Genomic DNA, 10005 nt, shown 5'->3' on the forward strand with positions numbered 1-10005 from the left:
GTTTTGTCTGTTTTGTTTGTTGGTTCTGACTTCATGAAACGGTAGCCTATCTCCTAAAGCACTACTTTTGACCAGGGCCCAACATAACTAATACAAATTCCTCATAACTTCTGGACAAATGATCCCCCTGTAGGACCTGGTCAAAGGTCGTGCACTCTGAAGGAGATATGATACCAGTTGGGGTCGCAGCCTATTGAAATGGTACTGTTTGTTTGCTTGCTGTGGTAGACTGACTGACTTATCCCATGCCAAACTACTTGGAAGGAGGTTGTTGGTTCTAAAACAAGAGAGACAGAAAGAATGTTTATCGTGTTGTGGAAAAGAAGCCTCTAGAATGTCTTCTAGAATGTTTTTTTGTCACTTTGAGCAACAAACAAATAATGTTTTTGGAGTACTTGAATGAAGACATACAGAACATACATATTATTCTATTCAGAGATGGCAAAACAGAGCAGAAATCCCCTCACGGCGTCTTATTATCAAAGCACAGACAGACAAAGTGTGACCCAGCCGGGCTGAGTTAGATAATGTTAACACATAGCTGGCCGTGTCACACGAAAGTCACAATGTTCCATGCAGAATTGGCCCCTAGACCTGGGTTCAAACAACATTTAAAATAATTTCAAATACTTTATCTGGGCTTGATTGAGCTTGCCTGGCATAATGGAATAAATAGAGGAGTTGCGAGTTTAAACCCCGCCCATCTATGCAGACTAAAGCAATCACTAAAAGTATTTGAAAGATTTCAAATAGTCTTTGAACCCAGGTCTGCACCCCACCACCGTGCTATCAGCCACTGGTGTTGCCACAGGAACCTGCAACTGACTACAAGTCAGTCTTTTGTCTGATTATTGGAACCCAGAGCCATGGGCAATCAGTCTTTAGGTTCTAGAACACAGAACCATGGGCAATCAGTCTTTAGGTTCTAGAACACAGAACTTTGGGCAATCAGTCTTTAGGTTCTAGAACACAGAACCATGGGCAATCGGTCTTTTAGGTTCTAGAACACAGAATTTTGGGCAATCAGTCTTTTAGGTTCTAGAACACAGAACCATGGGCAATCAGTTTTTAGGTTCTAGAACACAGAACTTTGGGCAATCAGTCTGTTTTTAGGCTTTCCTTGTAGCCTGGTCCCAGATCTGTTTGCACTATCTTACCAACTAGAACAGCTCCTGAGTCAAGTCCAATGGCTGTTCTCTGCACAGAGTTCTTAACACACAGGAGGAGCAGGACAGACACACATTGATACAATATTTATAAAAAATCTATAGATATCGATTGATAGCCAGAACATTGTCAAGATGGCCGACATAAGGAGTGCGATCTTTTTTTTCATTGCTTTACCCATTATGCCATTCACATACAAGTATCATTTATAATTTGAAAACAAACATTTTGTGAAAAATAGTATATACCTCAATAACCTGAGATCGACAGTCATGTTCTTTGATATTTCCCTGACTACTTCCTGTTGTATTCATAAAGCCGTTGAGATACATTAAATGAATATGATGTAATATTATTTAATATTTAATATGATTTATACCAGTGGATAAAATGTCAAGATGCCATCTTTTTTTTTTTTTTTTTCAAAGTTGTTTGCAATTCTCTGCAATTCAAAACTGTTTTTGTGAAGAGCTGAGGGATGGGGCTGGAGAAATGAAGCCACTCTCAATATAGGCAAAGACAGCTATATATATGCAAGGGACTGACCACCCATGATATCAAAAGGATAGTATTAGCCATGTTTTGAGGCTATACAGTAAGATAAGCTAAAATGTTGGGTTCTGATAAGGGTACTTACAGTTGAACTAAGCTCATGAGCCATTTACAAGTAATATTCGTAAAGGATCAATGCATATACAGCTTCGGAAAGTATTCAGACCCCTTGACTTTTTCCACATTTTGATACGTTACAGCCGTATTCTAAAATTTATTAAATTATAGCAAATCGTCAGCAATCGACACACAATAGTCTATAATGAAAACCCCAAACTTTAAAAAAAAACATTTTTGAAAATGTATTAATAATAAAAAACAGATACCTTATTTATATAAAGTATTCAGACCCTTTTCTATGAGACTCAACATTGAGCTCAGGTGCATCCTGTTTCCATTGATCATCCTTGAGATGTTTCTACAACGTGATTGGAGTCCACCTGTGGTAAACTCAATATGATTCTACATGATTTGGAAAGGCACAAACCTGTCTATGTAAGGTCCCACAGTTGACAGTGAATGTCGGAGCAAAAACCAAGCCATGAGGGACATGATTGTGTCAAGGCACAGATCTGGGGAAGGGTACCAAAACATTTATGCAGCATTGAAGGTTCCCAAGAACACAGTGGCCTCCATCGTTCTTAAATGGAAGAAGTTTGGAAACACCAAGACTCTTCCTTGAGCTGGCGGCCCGGCCAAACTGAGCAATCGGGGGAGAAGGGCCTTGGTCAGGGAGGTGCCCAAGAACCCGATGGTCACTCTGACAGAGCTCTAGATTTCCTCTGTGGAGATGGGAGAACCTTCCAGAAGCACAACCATCTCTGCAGCATTCCACCAATCAGGACTTTATGGTAGAGTGGCCAGACGGAAGCCACTCCTCAGTAAAAGGCACATAATAGCCCACTTGGAGTTTGCCAAAGACACTTAAAGACTCTCAGACCATGAGAAACAAGATTCTTTGGTCTGATGAAACCAAGATTGAAGTCTTTGGCCTGAATGCCAAGCATCACTTCTGGAGGAAACCAGGCACCATCCCTACGGTGAAGCATGGTGGTGGCAGATCCATGTTGTGGGGATGTTTTTCAGTGGCAGGGACTGGGAGACTAATCGGGATTGAGGGAAAGATGAACGGAGCAAAGTACAGAGAGATCATTGATGAAAACCTGCTCCAGAACCTGATCGAACATCTCTGGAGAGATCTGATCAGCAATGTTCCCCATCCAACCTGACAGAGCTTGAGAGGTTCTGTAGAGAAGAATGGGAGAAACTCTCCAAATACAGGTGTCCCAAGCTTGTAGTGTCATACCCAAGAAGACTCACAGCTGTAATCACTTTTAACAAGGCACTGAGTAAAGGTTCTGAATACTTATGTGAATGTGATATTTCATTTTTCTATATATTTAAATTAGGCACAAAAAAAATGGGTCATTATGGGGTATTGTGTGTAGATTGATGAGGGGAAAAAAACAATTTAATACATTTTAGAATAAGGTTGTAACGTAACAAAATGTGGAAAAAGTCAAGTGGTCTGAATAATGTCTGAATGCACTGCATATCAATATTTTAAATGTCCAAAAATGGATGTATCAATTACAGATTGCGCCTTTAAAAACATAATTGGTAGGCCTCTTGATCACAAATGGTAATTTACCATTAAATATTGAGGGGATTATTTGAAGCAAAATAGGTGCATTACCACCATCACTACCATCATCACTACTACCATCACTACCACCATCACTACCACCATCACTACCACCATCACTACTACCACCATCACTACCATCATCACTACTACCATCATCACTACCATCACTACCATCATCACTACTACCATCACTACCATCACTACTACCACCACCACTACTACCATCATCACTACCATCACTACCACCATCACAACCTCCATCATCACTACTACCATCACTACCAACATCACTACCACATCACTACCAACATTACTACTACCATCATCACTACTACCATCAATACTACCATCAATATTACCACCATCACTACTACCATCAATACTACCATCAATACTACCATCAATACTACCATCAATACTACTACCAACACTACCACCATCACTACTACCACCATCACTACCACCATCACTACTACCATCACTACTACCACCATCACTACCACCATCACTACCATCATCACTACTACCATCACTACCAACATCACTACCACATCACTACTACCATCACCACCACTACTCCCATCACTACCACAATCACTTCTACCATCACCACTATCACTACTACCATCACCACCACCACCATCACTACCACCATCACTACTACCATCACCATCACTACTACCATCACCACCACCACCACTCAGACCATCACTACTACCACCACCACCATCACTACTACCATCACCACCACCATCACTACTACCATCACCACCATCACTACTACCACCATCACCACCATCACTACTACCACCATCACCACCACCACAATCACTACTACCACCACTACTACCACCATCACTACCACCATCACTACTACATCACTACTACCATCACTACTACCATCAATACTACTACCATCACTACTACCACCATCACCATCACTACCAACATTACTACTACTACCATCACTACTACCACCACTACTACCACCACTACTACCGCCACTACTACCATCATCACTACCACATCACTACTACCAACATTACTACCATCACCATCACTACTACCACCACCACCACCATCACTACTACCATCAATACTACTACCATCACCACTATCACTCCCACCATCACTACTACCATCACCACCATCACTACTACCATCAACCACCACTATCACTACTACCACCACCACCACCATCACTACTACCACCACCATCACTACTACCACCACCATCACTACTACCACCACCACTACCACCACCACTACTACCACCACCATCACTACTACCACCACCACTACCACCACCACTACTACCACCACCACCACTACCACCACCACCACCACCACCACTACTACCATCACTACTAAAGTTATCTAGCTAGCTAGCAGCTCAGTTTGCCTACAAAGACGCCTACTGTAGCCAGCAAGCTAGCTGGCAAATAATAACTGCCTCTGTTTTTTGGGGTCCTTACAAAAACAAAATAATGGTTAATATTCAGAATATTTTTGGTGGTAGCAAAGTGGCCGCCAGCAGCCATGTTGACAAATGAAGAAAATTATGTTTGTCACCAGAGTGGTTTAAAACATGTTGAGACGTTTGACTTCACGTAATCCACTTTAGATTGTATTAAATAAAAATTGCTGTCGACCACACTTGATAAATTGAAAACAAGCACTTGAAACCAGCATAGGCAGCAACTACCCTGACAGAAAACAGTGACGCACATGAAACACAGCACCCCTTCTACGGGAGTGTGGGGGTGAGGGTTCTTGAAGAGTATCATCCAATCAAAATCTTGCCGCTGGGAGCCAGCAGCCAATTTAAACTGTTTGTGCAAAACAAAATTCTCCTGACCTTCGAGGGAGGCGCGATAACAAAATGATTATGGAGGTATGGCAACGCATGCCCTTATACTCTACATCAAGTGTCCTTAATTGGACAATGATTTACTTGATTCTGGGCAGCTTTTAGCAGTGCAGAAATGCCAATTTTTCTATGGCCATATCACTTTCACGCTCATAAATCTGGTGGTTTAGCTCCCATTTTTGGCTGAGTCCCAATTGTTGTCACAGCGGAAGATTTTACAGTAATTTAATCAAAATGACAGCAGCATACTGTCATTTTATAGAAATGCCACCGTCAAGTTATATACAATACCAGTCAAAGGTTTGGACACACCGACTCATTCAAGGGTTTTTCTTTATTTTTACTATTTACTACATTGTAGAATTATAGTGAAGACATCAAAACTATGAAATAATACAAATGGAATCATGTAGTAACCCAAAAAAGTGTTAAACAAATCAAAATATTAACAATTTAACTGTTGAGCTGAGATGAGGGCAATTTGACTCTGTTGAGCTGAGATGAGGGCAATTTGACTCTGTTGAGCTGAGATGAGGGCAATTTGACTCTGTTGAGCTGAGATGAGGGCAATTTGACTCTGTTGAGCTGAGATGAGGGCAATTTAACTGTTGAGCTGAGATGAGGGCAATTTGACTCTGTTGAGCTGAGATGAGGGCAATTTAACTGTTGAGCTGAGATGAGGGCAATTTGACTCTGTTGAGCTGAGATGAGGGCAATTTAACTGTTGAGCTGAGATGAGGGCAATTTGACTCTGTTGAGCTGAGATGAGGGCAATTTGACTCTGTTGAGCTGAGATGAGGGCAATTTAACTGTTGAGATGAGATGAGGGCAATTTAACTCTGTTGAGCTGAGATGAGGGCAATTTGACTCTGTTGAGCTGAGATGAGGGCAATTTAACTGTTGAGCTGAGATGAGGGCAATTTGACTCTGTTGAGCTGAGATGAGGGCAATTTGACTCTGTTGAGCTGAGATGAGGGCAATTTAACTGTTGAGCTGAGATGAGGGCAATTTGACTCTGTTGAGCTGAGATGAGGGCAATTTAACTGTTGAGCTGAGATGAGGGCAATTAGACTCTGTTGAGCTGAGATAAAGGCAATTTGACTCTGTTGAGCTGAGATGAGGGCAATTTAACTGTTGAGCTGAGATGAGGGCAATTTGACTCTGTTGAGCTGAGATGAGGGCAATTTAACTGTTGAGCTGAGATGAGGGCAATTTAACTGTTGAGCTGAGATGAGGGCAATTTGACTCTGTTGAGCTGAGATGAGGGCAATTTAACTGTTGAGCTGAGATGAGGGCAATTAGACTCTGTTGAGCTGAGATAAAGGCAATTTGACTCTGTTGAGCTGAGATGAGGGCAATTTAACTGTTGAGCTGAGATGAGGGCAATTTGACTCTGTTGAGCTGAGATGAGGGCAATTTAACTGTTGAGCTGAGATGAGGGCAATTTAACTCTGTTGAGCTGAGATGAGGGCAGTCGAAGGGAGGCCCCTAAATGTCAGGTAATCCAAGAAAGGAAACAAGCCGGTGGTCAGTACTATGTGTACAATCAGTTGCCACTGTTCTGTTCCTCCTATATGAACATCTTCCAGAACCCTGAAATAACTGCCAACGTACTTATGGAAAGACTGGTACTACTGTTGACCCAAAGCTGTGACTGAATGTACATTGTAATGAAGGTTATTACGATGATTCCAGGTGGTCTATATATCCTGATCGCAGATCTGTTCATCGGCTATGCTGTCTTACCTACTCCAATAGTTATTTTCTCCCATTGTCACACCAGCACAAACAGATCTGGGACCAGGCTATGCTGTCTTACCTACTCCAATAGTTATTTTCTCCCATTGTCACACCAGCACAAACAGATCTGGGACCAGGCTATGTGCAATAGGGGTAAGACACCCATCACCTACAGAAACCTGCTGCGTTTATAGCCTGAGTGCCAGTCTGTGCCAGTCTTTTTTTTTTGTGTGTGTGCTATCATTCCAACTCCTGGCCACTTGTTGTCATGTGACAATGAGCTGTGGAGTTGATAAGAGCAACAAAAAAAAAACGGACAAAAACTGATCTGGAACCAGGCTAGCTGCGTTACCTTTCAGAACTGCTTCCAGTACCTTTCAACCAAGAAGATCCACACCAATAGACCTAAACTGAACTCCTACTGATTTGTCAGAGTTGGGGTCAAGTCCATTTGCATTCCAGTCAATTTAAGAAGCAAACTGAAATGTCAATTCCAATTGTCCAATTGTCTTCAATGCTATTCAATTAGAAACATTTGGGAATTGGAATTTGGTTTACATTCTGAATTGACTGCAATTGCATTTGGAATTGACCCCAGGCCTGTTATTTATCTGATTTTACATTTACACAGTAATATGTGTAGAATGATAATGATTTTACACAGTAATATGTGTAGAATGATAATGATTTTACACAGTAATATGTGTAGAATGATAATGATTTTACACAGTAATATGTGTAAAATGATAATGATTTTACACAGTAATATGTGTATAATGATAATGATTTTACACAGTGATATGTCTATAATGATAATGATTTTACACAGTAATATGTGTATAATGATAATGATTTTACACAGTAATATGTGTATAATGATAATGATTTTACACATTAATATGTGTAGAATGATAATGATTTTACACAGTAATATGTGTATAATGATAATGATTTTACACAGTAATATGTGTATAATGATAATGATTTTACACAGTAATATGTGTATAATGATAATGATTTTACACAGTGATACGTGTATAATGATAATGATTTTACACATTAATACATGTATTAATGGTGACTTTACATTTACACAGTGATACGTGTATAAATGATGATAATGCTGACTTTAAATTTACGCAGTGATACGTGTATAAATGATGATAATGCATACATGCTAGAATTAAATTAGGAACAAATCCGCTGTATGCTTTATATGGTGCTAACTTACAACGGCGGTCATGCACTTTCTGACTCTGTGTACACGTGTCTGTGTGAGTGAGCATGCGTGTGTGTGAGCATGCGTGTGTGTGAGCATGCGTGCATGAAAAAGTGTGTTTTGAGCTTTTGACTGCCCCCCACCCCACACTCCCTCACTACCTCCCTCCCTCACTCCCTCCCACACTCCCTCACTCCCTCCCACACTCCCTCCCACACTCCCTCCCACACTCCCTCACTCCCTCTCACACTCCCTCTCACACTCCCTCCCACACTCCCTCACTCCCTCCCACACTCCCTCCCACACTCCCTCACTCCCTCTCACACTCCCTCCCACACTCCCTCCCTCCCTCACTCCCTCCACCCCCATTTTTTGTAAGTTGGTGAGGCCTCACTACACTGCACTGTGACTCCTTGCTTCCCAGCACCATCATCTACCCTCGGCTGTGTCCCAAATGACACCCTATCCCATAGGGCTCTGGTCAAATGTAGGGCACTATGTAGGGAATAGTGTTCCATTTGGGATACATTCTATTTCTGTTCAGTTTCTTTTTTTTTATATAAACATTATTATCAAATGTTATTATATTATTATTGCTATTGTTATTATGACTGTTATTTTTCTTAGAGTTAAACATTTCAACTAATTTATATTTTTTTATACGAATAAATTGTTTTAAATGTCGGGCCTTTTTGGTTTTGTACAACGTGAACATGAAGAGAAGCAGAATGGTCTAGACACGTCATAACTGTTATACGAATGTTCTTAGATGTGTTATAACTGTTATTAAGAATGTTCTTAGATGTGTTATAACTGTTATACGAATGTTCTTAGATGTGGTATAACGGAGGAATGTCTCAGCTGTAAATGTAAGAGAGTATTAATGATGATGAGTTTTATAAAATATTCCTGAAAACGCCAATGTATTCGACCTGTGTGAGCTTCCATGACTGTTTCACAGTGCTTCAGCACGGTATGTCTGTTTTAGCTACTAAAAGCCTAGAATCAGGCTGATTGTAGCCTAATAGAGAAAAAATCTATATTTTCAGATTTGCTTATCATGGTGCTGCTCTTTTTGGGTAGGGGAATATTTCTTTCTATGTTTGCCAGGAACAAATACAGAAAGACATCATTAAGTACCAAATCAATTATTTGACTTCTTGATTATAAATAATAGTTTATCCTCTGCCAAATCAATAGTTGTGTAAACTTTAGTGTGAGGAAGTGTTGTTGTTGTCTAGTTTGTTGCCATGGGCACCCATTGGGTTCCTCCCGCCGTCGTGTGTTGACGCACGGCGTCCCCTGACACCCATCTGGGGGTAAAAATATATATTTTCTTTAAAGTTGTGAATGACAGAATGGGGTTCACAGGATAACAGAATGGGGTTCACAGGACAACAGAATGGGGTTCACAGGACAACAGAATGGGGTTCACAGGACAACAGAATGGGGTTCACGGGATGACAGAAAGGACAGAGGATCAAGTTGGATGACAAAGCGAGCACTCAATCACATAGGAATTATCTTAATGTGCAATCAGTGAAAGTATTAAGATGTTTATCTCTCAATACCGCAAGTGAAGTTTAGTCTAGTGCTGTAGGAGTCTCTATACCCAATCTGGAGTCAATCTGGTGTATGGTTCATTAGAAAAATACTTTTAAATTATTTTTAGCATTAGCGTACAATAACGTGCATCTATAGGTACAGTACGTTCATATTTGAATGCAGCAACAATTGTTTCTCAAATTAAATAATTATTTATTGCCGAATTTGACCTGCGGTTGGTTTTATTTGCCCCCCCCCCAAAAA

At 40.6% G+C, this 10005-nt stretch overlaps 1 protein-coding gene across 2 annotated transcripts in view; it reads left to right on the forward strand.

Annotated features, from left to right (window-relative positions):
• Positions 1–3134, forward strand: part of LOC110499502 (cAMP and cAMP-inhibited cGMP 3',5'-cyclic phosphodiesterase 10A) — a 247419-nt gene extending 244285 nt beyond the window's left edge. For both annotated transcript variants that reach the window (XM_090213143.1, XM_090213144.1), the window contains exon 22: positions 1–3134. This exon is cut by the window's left edge and continues 1502 nt beyond it. The gene's annotated coding sequence lies outside the window, so the exon portion shown is untranslated.
• The last annotated feature ends 6871 nt before the right edge of the window (positions 3135–10005 follow it).

Source organism: Oncorhynchus mykiss, chromosome 20, assembly GCF_057628025.1.
Source record: "Oncorhynchus mykiss isolate SJ-2025 chromosome 20, ASM5762802v1, whole genome shotgun sequence".
NCBI classification, from domain to species: domain Eukaryota; kingdom Metazoa; phylum Chordata; class Actinopteri; order Salmoniformes; family Salmonidae; genus Oncorhynchus; species Oncorhynchus mykiss.